This window comes from Hyla sarda, chromosome 3, assembly GCF_029499605.1.
Source record: "Hyla sarda isolate aHylSar1 chromosome 3, aHylSar1.hap1, whole genome shotgun sequence".
In the NCBI taxonomy this organism is placed as follows: Eukaryota; Metazoa; Chordata; class Amphibia; order Anura; family Hylidae; genus Hyla; species Hyla sarda.
Genome location: NC_079191.1, coordinates 35,184,233 through 35,200,385, shown reverse-complemented (window position 1 = coordinate 35,200,385; position 16,153 = coordinate 35,184,233). Strand labels below are relative to the sequence as shown.

General features: G+C 45.8%; 1 long non-coding RNA gene across 2 annotated transcripts; it reads right to left on the bottom strand.

Moving 5' to 3' along the window:
- Positions 1–547: 547 nt before the first annotated feature.
- On the bottom strand, positions 548–15,926 carry LOC130361272 (uncharacterized). Of its 2 annotated transcripts, none has more exons than XR_008890933.1 (4): positions 15,889–15,926; positions 14,266–14,511; positions 13,838–13,919; positions 548–674 (listed from the first exon to the last, which is right to left on the bottom strand). It is a non-coding gene; the product is annotated as an uncharacterized LOC130361272 (long non-coding RNA). The 2 variants fall into 2 exon arrangements; XR_008890932.1 differs by having other exon boundaries at positions 15,875–15,921.
- Positions 15,927–16,153: the final 227 nt, after the last annotated feature.

Below are 16,153 nucleotides of genomic sequence, written 5' to 3'. Positions count from 1 at the left end.
ATGATGACAAGCGGTGATGATGAAGGGGGTGTGTGGGATGATGACAGGGGGATGATGACAGGGGGATGATGACAAGCGGTGATGATGAAGGGGGTGTGTGGGATGATGACAGGGGGATGATGACAGGGTAATGATGACAAGCGGTGATGATGAAGGGGGTGTGTGGGATGATGACAGGGGGATGATGACAGGGGGATGATGACAGGGTAATGATGAAGGGGGGATGATGACAGGGTAATGATGAAGGAGGCATGATGAAAGGCGGTAATGATGAAGGGGGGGATGATGAGAGGGTTATGATGATGAGGGTGTTAATGAATGCCGGGAGTCTGGATGATGACAGGGGGGATGATGTATTTCCCACCCTAGGCTTATAGTCGAGTCAATCACTTTTCCTTGGTTTTTGGGGTGAAATTAGGGACCTCGGCTTATATTCAGGTCAGCTTATACTCGAGTATATACGGTATATACATTTTCTCAGGACAACCCTTTTAAACCTTCTTCTTGAATAATGTAAATAAAGACACATAGAAAGACAGACTGCACTCACCATTCGCATGTAGCTTTAATTCGACAGATAAAGCAAAAGAAATTCCAGCAGGCAGAGGCAAGAGGAACAAGGGCGGGCAGGACAGAACTGTTTCGCACAACTTGCGTTTTTACACAAGCTGAAACTAAAAATAATAAATAGTTTTAAAGGACAGAACAGGTAAATGGGACTTTACACATATGTCAAGGTTTTCGAATTGTTAAAATCAAGTTTTTAGGTTATATATGTTTTAAAAATTGTTGGTGATTGTTTTTTCTAATTTTCCATTTTACTATCTATATTTCAAAATAATCCTGAAATCTTGAAGCTCTTAGTCTGGCCAGTAGGCCTACAACTAAACTGAGCCTTCCTGTTTAATCTGTGATGATAAGAAGGTGGCGTCTGAAAGTGATCTGTACAGAATGTCAGTGAAAAGTGACACCGGTAGATAGATAAAGTATATAATTACAATAGATGATACTTAGAGCACTGCCTACTTCTACTTGATTAACCCCTTAAGAACACAGGGTTTTTCCATTTTTGCGCTTTCGTTTTTTCCTCATCACCTTCAAAAAATAATGCTTTAAATTTTGTACATTTTTCGCCACCAATTGTACTTTATTATGACATCAATCATTTCACCACTAAATTTATGGCGAAACCAGAAAAAAAATATTTGTGGGGTAAAGTTGGAAAAAAAATGCCATTTTGTAACTTTTGGGGGGCTACCGATTCTATGCAGTGCAATTTTCGGTAAATATTTATTCTGTAGGTCCATACGGTTCCAAGGATACATAATTTATATAGGTTTTATTTTATTTTACTACATTAAAAAAATTATAACTAAATGCACCAAAATTAGAATGTGTAAAATTGTCATCTTCTGACTCAGGTACAATTTTTGCTTTGATGGGACTTTTTGATCGCTTTTTATACTTTTTTTTTTGGGGGGGTATATAAAGTGACCAAAAATACATAATTTTGGATTTTCTAATTTTTTATGTGTAAGTCAATGATCATGACTCCGGCTACCTCAGCAGTGTATCGCCCCCCCCCCGCGATCACGCTGTGGGGGGGCGATACACCCCACTGGACCACCAGGGATAGTTTAAATGTCCCTTTAGATGCCGCGGCAATCACCGCATGTCGGCTATTAACGCAGGCCCTCAGCTACAGGAATCAGCTGGGGGCCGGTATGGCGCAGGCTCGAGTCGGGAGCCCGCGCTATACACTGTTTGCCATCTCATAACCTTAGACGGCAACCGGTTAAGGGTCACAGAGCATGCCCAGAAGCCTTATTGTCACGATTCGGCTGGCTGGAGGTGGATCCTCTGTGCCAGAGAGGGATTGGCGTGGACCATGTCGGTGGACCGGTTCTAAGTTGCTACTGGTATTCACCAGAGCCCGCCGCAAAGCGGGATGGTCTTGTAGCGGCGGTAGCAAGCAGGTCGTATCCACTGGCAACGGCTCAACCTCTCTGACTGCTGAGATAAGCGCGGTACAAGGGAGTAGACAAGAGCAAGGTCGGATGTAGCAGAAGGTCAGGGCAGGCAGCAAGGATCAAAGTCAGGGGCAACGGCAGGAGGTCTGGAACACAGGCTAGGAACACACAAGGAAATGCTTTCACTGGCACAATGGCAAGAAGATCCGGCGAGGGAGTGCAGGGGAAGTGAGGTATAAGTAGGGAGTGCACAGGTGATGATACTGATTAGGCCTGCTGTGCCAATCAGTGGCGCAGTGGCCCTTTAAATCGCAGAGACCCGGCGCCGGGACAACACAGACGGGGAACGGGTCAGGTACGGGAGCCGAGATGCGCATCGCGAGCGGGCGCGTCCCGCATCGTGAATCGCATCCCGGCTGGGAGCAATATCGCAGCGCACCCGGTCAGCAGGTCTGACCGGGGCGCTGTGAATAAGAGAACGGGGACCCGGAGCGCTCGGCGTAACAGTACCCCCCCCCCTTGGGTCTTCCCCTCTTCTTGGAGCCTGAGAACCTGAGGATAAGACTTTTGTCCAGGATGTTGTCCTCAGGTTCCCAAGATCTCTCCTCTGGGCAGCAATTCTCCCAGTCAACCAAAAAGAATCTTTTACCTCTGACCGTCTTGGATGCTAGAATCTCCTTCACCAAAAATACGTCAGATGACCCGGAAACTGGAGTGGGAGAAACAACTTTTGGAGAGAAGCGGTTAAGGATGAGTGGTTTAAGGAGAGAGACATGGAAGGCATTGGGAATACGGAGAGAAGGAGGAAGAAGGAGTTTGTAAGAGACAGGGTTGAACTGGCACTTGATTTTGAAAGGACCAAGATAATGTGGTACAAGTTTATAACTGGGGACACTAAAGCGGACATACTTAGCGGAGAGCCATACCTTGTCTCCGGGAGCAAAAATGGGGGGAATTCTTCTTTTCTTATCAGCAAATTTTTTCATCCGGGATGAAGCCTGTAAAAGAGAATTTTGGGTTTCTTTCCATATGGTGGAAAGGTCTCGAGTCACTTCATCAACAGCGGGCAAACCAGAGGGCATGGGAGTGGGGAGGGGAGGAAGAGGGTGACGGCCGTCCACCACGAAGAATGGGGATTTAGCAGAGGATTCGGAGACTCTGAAATTGTACGAGAATTCGGCCCATGGTAGAAGATCTGCCCAGTCGTCCTGGCGGGAGGAAACAAAATGTTGCAAATAGTCACCCAGGACCTGATTAATTCTTTCTACTTGCCCATTGGATTGGGGATGATAAGAAGAAGAGAAGTTCAATTTGATCTTGAGCTGTTTACAGAGGGCCCTCCAGAATTTAGACACAAATTGAACGCCTCTATCCGAGACGATATGCGTGGGCAACCCGTGAAGGCAAAAAATGTGTATAAAAAATTGCTTCGCCAACTGAGGCGCCGAAGGAAGGCCTGGAAGAGGGATAAAATGTGCCATCTTGGAGAATCGATCAACGACCACCCAAACAACTGTGTTGCCATGGGATAAAGGCAAGTCAGTAATTAAATCCATACCAATCTGTGACCAAGGTTGTTCAGGAACAGGCAGAGGATGAAGGAGACCAGCAGGCTTCTGGCGAGGGGTCTTATCCCGGGCACAGACAGTACAAGCTCGCACGAAATCAACAACATCAGTCTCCAGAGTAGGCCACCAATAAAATAGAGAGATGAGTTGGATGGATTTTTTGATGCCAGCATGGCCTGCGAGGTGGGAGGAGTGTCCCCACTTGAGAATCCCGAGGCGCTGGGGTGGAGAAACGAAGGTCTTCCCTGGAGGAGTTTGTCTGATGGAAGCTGGAGAAGTGGAGATCAGACAGTCCGGAGGAATGATGTGTTGCGGGGAGGCTTCCACTTCAGAGGCATCTGAAGAACGAGAGAGGGCATCGGCCCTAATGTTCTTGTCAGCAGGGCGAAAATGAATTTCAAAGTTAAAACGGGCAAAGAACAACGACCACCTAGCCTGGCGAGGGTTCAGCCGTTGGGCAGACTGGAGATAAGAGAGATTCTTGTGATCAGTGTATATAATAACTGGATATTTTGATCCCTCCAGCAGGTGCCTCCATTCCTCAAGCGACAATTTTATGGCCAGTAATTCTCGATCACCAATGGAGTAGTTTTTCTCCGCCGGAGAGAAGGTCCTAGAAAAAAACCCACAAGTAACAGCATGCCCGGAAGAATTTTTTTGTTGAAGAACTGCTCAAGCTCCCACCGAGGAGGCGTCTACCTCCAATAAGAAGGGTTTAGATGGGTCAGGTCTGGAGAGTACAGGAGCAGAAGAAAAGGCAGACTTGAGATGTTTAAATGCGTCTTCCGCTTGAGGAGACCAGGACTTAGGATTTAGCGTTTTTCTTGGTTAGAGCCACGATAGGAGCCACAATAGTGGAAAAGTGTGGAATAAATTGTCTGTAATAATTGGCGAACCCCAAAAAACGTTGGATAGCACGGAGTCCGGAGGGGCGTGGCCAATCCAATACGGCAGATAGTTTATCTGGGTCCATTTGTAGTCCCTGGCCAGAGACTAAGTATCCTAGGAAAGGAAGAGACTGACATTCAAAGAGACATTTTTCCATTTTGGCATATAATTTATTGTCCCGAAGTCTCTGAAGAACCATGCGGACATGCTGGTGGTGTTCCTCTAGGTTAGCAGAAAAAATCAGAATATCGTCCAGGTAAACCACAACACAGGTATATAGAAGATCACGAAAAATTTCATTTACAAAGTCTTGGAAGACGGCAGGGGCGTTGCAAAGGCCAAAGGGCATAACCAGATATTCAAAGTGTCCATCTCTGGTGTTAAATGCAGTCTTCCATTCGTCCCCCTCCCTGATGCGGATGAGATTATAAGCACCTCTTAAGTCCAGCTTGGTAAAGATGTGGGCGCCTCGTAGGCGGTCAAAGAGTTCCGAAATAAGAGGTAGGGGGTAGCGTTTTTTTACAGTGATTTTATTAAGTCCGCGGTAATCAATGCAAGGGCGTAGGGAGCCGTCTTTTTTGGAAACAAAAAAAAATCCACTTGCGGATAAACCCCTTTTTTAAGTTCTCCTGGATGTACTCCGACATGGCTTGAGTTTCCGGAGCAGACAGAGGATAGATTCTGCCCCGGGGTGGAGTAGTACCCGGGAGGAGGTCAATAGGACAGTCATAAGGCCTGTGAGGAGGCAAAGTCTCTGCTTGTTTTTTGCAAAAAACATCAGCATAATCCAGATAGGCCTTGGGAAGACCAGATACCGGGGGAACCACAGGGTCTTGACTGTGAGTACTGGGAGCCGGTTTAAGACAGTCCTTGTGGCAAGAAGTACCCCATTTCTTGATTTCCCCTGTGGTCCAATCAAGGGTTGGGGAATGGCATTGAAGCCACGGTAATCCAAGAAGAATTTCTGAAGTGCAGTTAGAGAGGACCAAAAATTCAATTTTTTCGTGATGGGGTCCGATGCATATTAAGAGAGGTTCCGTGCGGTAACGCACGGTACAGTCCAATCTTTCATTATTAACAGAGTTGATGTAGAGGGGTCTGGCGAGACTGGTCACCGGGATGTTGAACCTGTTGATGAGAGAGGCCAAAATAAAATTTCCTGCAGATCCGGAATCCAAGAAGGCCATAGCAGAGAAGGAGAAGGTAGAAGAAGACATCCGCACAGGCACAGTAAGACGTGGAGAAGCAGAGTTCACATCAAGAGCTGTCTCACCTTTGTGCGGAGTCAGCGTGCATCTTTCCTGGCGAGGAGGACGGATAGGACAATCCTTCAAGAAATGTTCGGTACCGGCACAGTACAGGCAAAGGTTCTCCATGCGGCGTCGTGTCCTCTCTTGAGGTGTCAAGCGAGACCGGTCAACTTGCATAGCCTCTACGGAGGAAGGCACAGGAACGGATTGCAGAGGACCAGAGGAGAGAGGAGCCGGGGAGAGAAACCGCCTCGTGCGAACAAAGTCCATATCCTGGCGGAGCTCCTGGCGCCTTTCGGAAAAAGGCATGTCAATGCGGGTGGCAAGATGAATAAGTTCATGCAGGTTAGCAGGAATTTCTCGTGCGGCCAGCACATTTTTAATGTTACTGGATAGGCCTTTTTTAAAGGTCGCGCAGAGGGCCTCGTTATTCCAGGACAATTCGGAGGCGAGAGTACGGAATTGGATGGCGTACTCGCCAACAGAAGAATTACCCTGGACCAGGTTCAGCAGGGCAGTCTCGGCAGAAGAGGCTCGGGCAGGTTCCTCAAAGACACTTCGAATCTCCGTGAAGAAGGAGTGTACAGAGGCAGTGACAGGATCCCTGCGGTCCCAGAGCGGTGTGGCCCATGACAGGGCTTTCCCAGACAGAAGGCTGACTACGAAAGCCACCTTTGACCTTTCAGTTGGAAACTGGTCCGACATCATCTCCAAATGCAGGGAACATTGCGAAAGAAAACCACGGCAAAACTTAGAGTCCCCATCAAATTTATCCGGCAAAGATAATCGGAGGCTGGATGCGGCCACTCGCTGCGGAGGAGGTGCAGGAGCTGGCGGAGGAGATGATTGCTGAAGCTGTGGTAGTAGCTGCTGTAGCATCACGGTCAGTTGAGACAGCTGGTGGCCTTGTTGCGCTATCTGTTGCGACTGCTGGGCGACAACTGTGGTGAGGACGGCGACAACTGGCAGCGGGACCTCAGCGGGATCCATGGCCGGATCTACCGTCACGATTTGGCTGGCAGGAGGTGGCTCCTCTGTGCCAGAGAGGGATTGGCGTGGACCATGTCGGTGGACCGGTTCTAAGTTGCTACTGGTATTCACCAGAGCCTGCCGCAAAGCGGGATGGTCTTGCAGCGGCGGTAGCAACCAGGTCGTATCCACCGGCAACGGCTCAACCTCTCTGACTGCTGAGATAAGCGCGGTACAAGGGAGTAGACAAGAGCAAGGTCGGACGTAGCAGAAGGTCGGGGCAGGCAGCAAGGATCGTAGTCAGGGGCAACGGCAGGAGGTCTGGAACACAGGCTAGGAACACACAAGGAAACGCTTTCACTGGTACAATGGCAACAAGATCCGGCGAGGGAGTGCAGGGGAAGTGAGGTATAAGTAGGGAGTGCACAGGTGATGATACTGATTAGGCCTGCTGCACCAATCAGTGGCGCAGTGGCCCTTTAAATCGCAGAGACCCGGCGCGCACGCCCTAAGGAGCGGGGCCGCGCGCGCCGGGACAACACAGATGGGGAACGGGTCAGGTACGGGAGCCGAGATGCGCATCGCGAGCGGGCGCGTCCCGCATCGCGAATCGCATCCCGGCTGGGAGCAATTTCGCAGCGCACCCGGTCAGCAGGTCTGACTGGGGCGCTGTGAATAAGAGAACGCTGCGAGCGCTCCGGGGAGGAGCGGGGACCCGGAGTGCTCGGCGTAACATTTATCCATTCATATTGATGGGACAACTCCTGTTTATTGTCCCCTATGTCCACAGGGCTTGCTTTAAAGCATATATTTAAATGCTGTTCAAAACAACTAAGGCAAGATGGCTGCTCCCATATTAATGTATAAAAAAAATGAAAAAAATAAAATATGAAGCCAATTAGGGGGAAAAAACACTATTTAGGCAAGAATCACTATTCCAGCTAGATCAATGCATGTTTAAAAATTGTTCATGTTGGGAAAGTTCTTTAATTTCAAAGAAAACATGACCAAAATAATACGAGTCAATACAAATCAGTCAAGCTGCTGAAATGCTTCTTCCAATGCTCAAGTGTATACACAGTAAAAGCGAAGATAAAAACTAAAACCTGTACATGAAATCCCAAATAATTGACAATCACTTGTGTGGAGAGGACATAGTTTTGGCAATAGCAAACATTCTGAGATCATTTGGAGATAGGCCAAATATTCCATCTTCCATCATAATAGAAAAATAGACCCATGTATGGCTAGTCTTAGTGTTACAGTTTATTTGTCCGTTGCCAATCAGATTATTTTAGCTAAATGTTTTATTAAACTAAACATGTTCCTTAACAGGAATACTCCAAGATAATTTATGGGAACACAGAAGACCTCGGTCTCTTTTCATTTTACCATTAGGGTACTGTTCCATTGGTTATTATAAAACTGATGGACTGAATGGATTATAGGCGCATTGGGGGGAGATTTATCAAAACATGTCTAGAGGAAGTGTGGTGCCGTTGCCCATAGCAACCAATCAGATTGATACTTTCATTTTTCACAGGCCTCTTTAAAAATGAAAGAAGCGATCTGATTGGTTGCTATGGGCAACCGCACCACTCTTCCTCTGCACAGGTTTTGATAAATCTCCCCCAATGTCTTACTATGGGTTACTATTTCAGCTTGCAACAGGAACCACAAAAGTAATACAAATAACCAAACATTCACCCAATCCTATAATTTGGTAATGGATCTGCCCCTAAAAACATGGAACAATAATGATTTTTTTTTTCAAAGGAAGGAGGGGTTTTCTTCTTTTTTGGCCTGTAAAACAGAATGCCAAGACTTTATAGAATTTATACAAAAAAACAAAAAAGGTGTCCTACTAGAGTGTCTAAAGAACAATGGACCAATATGTATGACCAGTATGGCCCTGAGCTTACCCGAAATTCCTTTCCCTGCCTTCTTGCATTTCCAGAAATAGCAGACCCACAACTGGTCGACAGTCCCCGCGCTGAACCAAAGTGCAGGGACATCACAAGTCAAAACAACAAATAGAACTGTACAAAGGTCAGGGAAACCAGGTCGGAATACAAAAGATTGCAGACAAAAAGTTAAGACAAAAGACAGACAGGGAATGCACAAACAAACGTATCATTGGAGTCGACAAGCCAGGTCTTTACCAGAGAGAGCTACGCAGTACAGATACAGAAGACAGAAGAAAGGTCAGGTGTCAATTGCCAAATGCTAAATATACACAGTATAGCAAACAGGAGCAAAACAAGAGCAAGTTCTGAGAGACCAAAAAAACACGAGCAATGAATGGCAGGCTGCCTGAATATTTATATACACCTCAGGAGGTACGTGAATGCAGAGAGCTAGAACCGGCATTGCCACAGCTACGCATGATGCTTTAGCCTACACCAGAAAACTTAACCCTTCATGCAAAACCTAGTCGAGTCATTCCAGCTGATATCAAGGCTCATGGCAGCAGGGGATGAAACAGGGACAGAATACATTATTACAATGGTGTATGGTGCAGCATTTCAGAAGAATGATAGTTATCAAACCAGGAGGGAACAGGACTCTGAGTCTTTGGGGCTGGACACCACTGGCCGGTGCCCCCCCCCCCATTGACCTTGATTGATAGGTCTCTAATTATATCAAATAGCAAGATATCTCTTAACCTCGGCAGGTTGGGTGGGGAGAAGCTGCCAGGGACCACAACGAGGCATTGGAGTCTCTTTCCTGGCCAGTTTTATAACTATGATTCTACTGAAATGCCACAGCGCTTGTAAGTCAATAGGACTAATAAGGAAGCCTGGGAATGGGCAACATGTTATGTCAGGGGCAGGCCGGGTGTTTCGGATGCTGGCTAACTTTATTGCAGCTGGCAGAGCGGTGCCCCCATCAACAGGGCGCTCTAGACGGCTGCATGTTTTGCCCACAGGCAGAGTCGGCCCTGGTTAGGAGTCATTTTTGGACACCGGTTGCCTTAGCAAACTGATGCAGCCCAGCAGCCACAGCACAAGGGCCACAACCTGTCCCAGAAGGGCCACAGCAGAACACAGGAGGCAGAGGAGCAGAGGATGAAGCACCTGGTAATGAAGCATGTTTTAGGGCAGGTTGGGAGGCTAAACAACCCTCAAGAACAGTGTTTCCCAACCAATACACCTCCAGCTGTTGCAAAACAACAAATCCCAGCATGCCCGGACAGCCTTTGGCTGTCCGGGCATGCTGGGAGTTGTAGTTTTGCAACAGCTGGAGGCACATTGGTAGGAAAAAACTACCCTAGAAGCTTTAGACTGCAAACCCATCTGTGTTACAGGATCATTGTGAAAGAATGTCAGGCTGCTGCTTCCAAGGCCGGCAGGATATTGTCATGTATAAAAAGAGGCATGGACTCAAGGGACAGGGACATAATACTCCCCCTTTATAAAGCATTGGTACGGCCTCACCTGGAGTATGCTGTTCAGTTTTAGGCACCTGTTCATAAAAGGGACACTGTGGTGCTGGAAAGGGTGCAGAGACGCGCGACTAAACTAATATGAGGCATGGAACATCTTAGCTATGAGGAGCGATTAAAGGAGTTACAATTGTTTAGTCTTGAGAAGAGACGTTTAAGGGGGGATATGATAAACGTATATAAGTATATAAATGGCCCATACAAAAAATATGGAGAAAAACTGTTCCAGGTTAAACCCCCCCAAAGGTCGAGGGGGCACTCCCTCCGTCTGGAGAAGAAAAGGTTTAGTCTAAAGGGGCGACACGCCTTCTTTACTGTGAGGACTGTGAATTTATGGAACGGTCTACCTCAGGAACTGGTCACAGCAGGAACAATTAACAGCTTTAAAACAGGGTTAGATACATTCCTGGAACAAAACAACATTAATTCTTATGCAGAATTATAAAACTACATCCCTTTCCCTTATCCCCTTACATCCTTCACTTCAATTCCCTGGTTGGACTTGATGGACGTATGTCTTTTTTCAACCATACTAACTATGAATACAAACACTATACATTTGGTGATGTTCTGTGATAAATAATTCATATTCTATTGTGGTGGCCCAGTTCGGGAGATGTGGCCCCGTACCCTTGTTGTCCTGTCAGGCAGCCTCCTTCAGTGTCCCCAGGGCCCCTTGCACCTGTTTCCCCCATGTACATATGTTCTGCAGTGTATTGTATTATAAAATGTCTTGTATCTTTGGGAGTTACAGTCATGTGATTGTTACCCAGGAGGTACCAGTGACCAGGTGATCCCAAGAGTGACCTATGGGCTCCCTGCTAGTCTCCCCCATATAATCCCTGGGTGGAGCTTCTCTCTCTTCTCTCTCTCTTCTGCTGAGGTCCAGTGCAGTCGCCTAGTGTGTGTGTCCAGAGTGTTGGAGACCTCAAAGTCCAGTCCTGCAGCCACCATCAATTCAAGTAAGATAAAGTCACAGCTTTATGAGTCAAGTCAAGTCAAGTCAGTCCCTGTCATCTGTCAAGTCCGTGTGGTCTGCATTCAATTGTCCAGTCCTACTACAAGTCCCAGCAAGGTCTCTACGTCACTGGTCACCTCCTTGGGCCCTGGCTGAACTGTATAGAATTTACCAAATGTCTACCCTCAGTAAAGCTATCGCTGTCCGTAACTTGGCGTCAGAGTCTTTATTGCCCCCGTGCCTAGCCCAGGATCCAGCGGTGTACCTTTGGGCAAACCATTCCCTGGCGTCACGAACACAAGAGGTTAGAGGGGTTATCAACCATAAGGTGATTTTAGTACGTACCTGGCAGACAGTAATGGACATACTTAGGAAGGATCTGCGCTTGTCTTGGGGCTAAATGGCTATGCTGTGAGATTACCATAACACTGTGGATAGCTTTTTGTGAACTTGTATTTCCTGTTTGATTTATTTTTTTTTTTTTACTACAAATCCCACAATTACATTTTCCTCCCTCCCACACATCAGCCACCCCACCCATTGAAACATAAATGAGCTGCATCCATCAAAAGTCCTGTGGTTTTCAACCAGGGTGCCTTCTGCTGTTGCAGATTGATCCCTCTCCCACCAAGCGATCCCTCCACCCATTGAAGCAGACAGGCTCCCTGTCATCAGCTGATTAGTGAGTCAGGTCTTGGCCGCATTGTAAGCTGGGAAAAATCTGAGACAACAGTCATTTTGTAAGCTGGTAAAAATTAATATTGGGGTGAAAATCACAGAACTGTGAGAAAACCGTCACACACAGGTACAGACACTATATTATGAACTACACTAACTTTACAGCCCCTGTAACATAGTCAAATAAATAAAAATCTTGAAATACCCCTTTAATGCCATCTGCCCCTAGGGTAACAGCATCTGCCCTCATCACACCCCTCTACCACACTGTCATAAATCTACAGCATGGCAGCTTCGGTGTCAAAAGTTAAGCCATTCTAGAAGAGGAATTATTCATGTAACGTTATCCTTCAGGAGGGATCGGCCTTAAGGAATTCGGGCCTTCAGTGTTAATTATCTTAATGTCAGATATTAACATATTTGCTTTGTGTAGAAATAAGTTTATGTGATTTATGGAGTTGAATTGGAAATTGTGGCATTTTCATCTCCTTCTTCTTCTGCCATAAGTATTAGACAGCAGGATTTCCATTATGTATGTGATTATGTTAATGTTTTTAAATGTATGATAAAACACCTACAGTTCTCTGCAGTATGGCACCATATTGGCAGGAGTGGTTTTTACTACAGCTGATTGTAGATTTAAATTATAGATTTTTTTTGCTGTTTTCTATATGATAATTTTTTTTTTTTTTGCCCATACCATGCACACTCACCATGACTAATCGTACAGCGCTATTTGTTTCATTCAAACAAAGCTGCGCCTATGCATTTTATTACTCCCTCCTAGCAGCTCAGAGGCCGCTCCCAGCTCTATCTGTATACTGCTGCTGCTATCTCTATGTGATCTGGATATATAGTACACTGCTCAAAAAAATAAAGGGAACACTTAAACAACACAATGTGACTCCAAGTCAATGACACTTCTGTGAAATCCCACTGTCCACTCAGGGAGCAACACTGATTGACAATCAATTTCACATGCTGTTGTGCAAATGGAACAGACAACAGGTGGACATTATAGGCAATTAGCAAGACCCCCCCAATAAAGGAGTGGTTCTGCAGGTGGTGACCACAGACCACTTCTCAGTTCCTATGCTTCCTGGCTGATGTTTTGGCCACTTTTAAATGCAAATGCTAATCCTAATGCAAGACAATGCTAGACCTCATGTGGCTGGAGTGAGTCAGCTGTTCCTGCAAGAGGAAGACATTGATGCTATGGACTGGCCCGCCCGTTTCCCAGAACTGAATCCGATTGAGCCCATCTGGGACATCATGTCTCGCTCCATCCACCAACACCACATTGCACCACAGACTGTCCAGGAGTTGGCGGATGCTTTAGTCCAGGTCTGGGAGGACATCCCTCAGGAGACCATCCGCCACCTCATCAGGAGCATGCCCAGGCGTTGTAGGGAGATCATACGGGCACGTGGAGGCCACACACACTACTGAGCCTTATTATGATTTGTTTTAAGGACATTACATAAAGTTGGATCAGCCTGTAGTGTGGTTTTCCTCTATGATTTTGAGTGTGACTCCATATCCAGACCTCCATGGGTTGATAAATTTGATTTCCATTGATAATTTTTGTGTGATTTTGTTGTCAGCGCATTCAACTATGTAAAGACGAAAGTATTTCATACGATTAGTTCATTCATTCAGATCTAGGATGTGTTATCTTAGTGTTCCCTTTATTTTTTTATTTTATTTTTGAACAGTGTAACTATGTATACAGTATATATATATATATATATATATATATATATATATATATATATATATATATAGTTTTTCTTGCATCTGCACTGTTCCGCTACTTCCTTAAAGCTAATCCAGTAGCTGATGGATCTCGGTCTTCATAGAGAAATGGCGAGCGTACAATACCTTCCTTAACCTGCGGAGATTTGAATTCACACCAGGGAAACAATATCCGTGTAAATTTACCGTGTGCCTGGCTACATACAATTTCCATTTCCATGGAAAATAAAGAATCTATGAGAAGGTACTTGGTTTCCACCTCATTTGAAAGCAGATTCTTTTTCAATCTCGCTTGATATTGAACCTAATGCGCCCTCCTCCTCCCATGGCTTCAGCTTTTTCCGCAGCGTACTTACGGAGCATAAGAAGTATCTCTCCCTTTCTTTTGTTCATCTATATTCTCTTCACAGCGCCGAGATAAATCCCAGGAGTAATGACCTGCGTTGTAGAATAATTTGTTAGACATAATTAGAAGAATTGAGATGCCAGGCCACTAGTCTATTAGAAAATTATTTTCCTGTGAATATTTTACATGAAGTCCCTGTGATAGGTCTGTCAGCATTAAATATACTTGTGAGAGCCTCACTCCTGGTTCTACATTCTCGTTTTTCATCCATAGCGTATATTCTGGGACCATTCAAGTAATCCATTCATCTACTGCTGTTCGAAACACAGGCGGCTATAAGGGGAAGCCGCCCAAAATGACTGTAACAGGGAGGATTCTAGGAACATGGAGATGCCCATTCACCTTCAATAGTCATCCAAACTACTGTGAGGAACATACCTGGCCAGGCTCCAGCGCTATGTACGATTCCGGTTCCTGCGCTGCGCCCTCTTCTGTTGTGTAGCATCCCTGGTTGTCAGGGAACAAGTACCATGCAGCATGGCAGCACCCATCCCTGTGATGGGCAGCAGAGACTGACCAATCAGATGGGGCACCGATGTCCCAGAGGCCTCCTGAACACTTCCATGGTGGGCATAGTCACTCAGTCAGACTGTACTAGCAGAGCGCCGATTTCACTGTTCAATGCTATAAAATAATATAGTATTAAATGGTGTATGCAATCCAATGATGTTTTATAATAGTCCCCTAAAGAGACTTAAAAAGTATGAAATAAATAATATATATATATATATATATATATATATATATACATATATATATATATATATATATATATATATATATATATATATATAGTGGTCCCTCAACATACGATGCTAATCCATTCCAAATGGACCATTGTTTGTTGAAACCATCGTATGTTGAGGGATCTGTGCAATGTAAAGTATAGGACAGTGGTCTACAACCTGTGGACCTCCATATTTTGCAAAACTACAACACCCAGCATGCCCGGACAGCCGTTGGCTGTCCGGGCATGCTGAGAGTTGTAGTTTTGCAACATCTGGAGGTCCGCAGGTTGAAGACCACCGGTATTGGAGGTTATACTCACCTGTCCCCACCGCTCTGGACCCGTCACTGCTCGTCACCGCTGCCCTGGATGTCACCTTTTATCACTGTCGCCACGTCCCCGGGGTGTCCCCGACACTTCGGCAAGGCCTCTGCTTCCCCGGCATCCTCGCTCTCTGTCGCCGCCATCACGTCGCTACGCACGCCGTTCCTATTGGATGATGGGACGGCGTGCGCAGAGACGTGATGACGACGATGGAGAGCGCCGACGATGCAGGGGATCCCGAAGAAGACGCTCCGGAGCCCCAAGGACAGGTAAGTGATCATCAGCGGACCACACGGGGCACCGTAAACGGCTATCCGGCGGCAGCTGAAGCAATCAGCGCTGCCGGATAGCCGTTTATGCGATGGCCGCGACATACAAAAGCATCGTATGTTGATGCTGCCTTCAACATGCGATGGCCACTGAGAGGCCACCGTATGTTGGAATGATTGTATGTCGGGGCCATCGTAGGTCGGGGGGTCACTGTATATATATATATATATATATATATATATATATATATTTTAATATCTAAAAGCCCCTCCCCTAATAATGTTATTTTTTTTTTAAATAGTAAAATAAAACAAAACCTATATAAATTCAGTATCATTGTAATTGTATTGACCCAAAGAAGAAAGACAAGTAATTTTTGTAGTAAAGTGCACTGTGCAAAAACAAAAGCCCCAAAAGTTGCAACATTTTATCCATTCCCCTCCACAAATATTTAGTTTCGAGTTTCGCTGTAGATTTTGTGGTAAAATGAGTCATTACAAAGCACAATAGGTCCCACATAAAACAAGCCCTTATATGGCCCTATAGAGGAAAAAAATGAAAACATAAAATATTGCTGTGTCATCAAGGGGTTAAAATGCAGGTATATCTTAAATTGGCTTTTCAGAGAACAGAAATATTAAAAATGTATTTTATATATACACTTACTGTCATAAACATACCTGTCCTTGCTCCCGTGCCGCTCCGGTTTCATGCAGAGCACCGCCGGGAGTGTCCTGTGGTCTCTATGACAACCAGCTCTGCTCAGTGCAGTGTTAAGTGGTTAAGTGTCATATTATTGACAGCTCTGCTAACCAGTTGGGAGATGGAGGTGCTGGGATAATCATCTCAGTGCTAGAGCTCACACCTTCTGAGGGAGGGTTATTTAGGCAAGCAGTTGTACTGCTGCCACGCCAGCGATTGGTCTTACTTAACCTTCACTAGCAT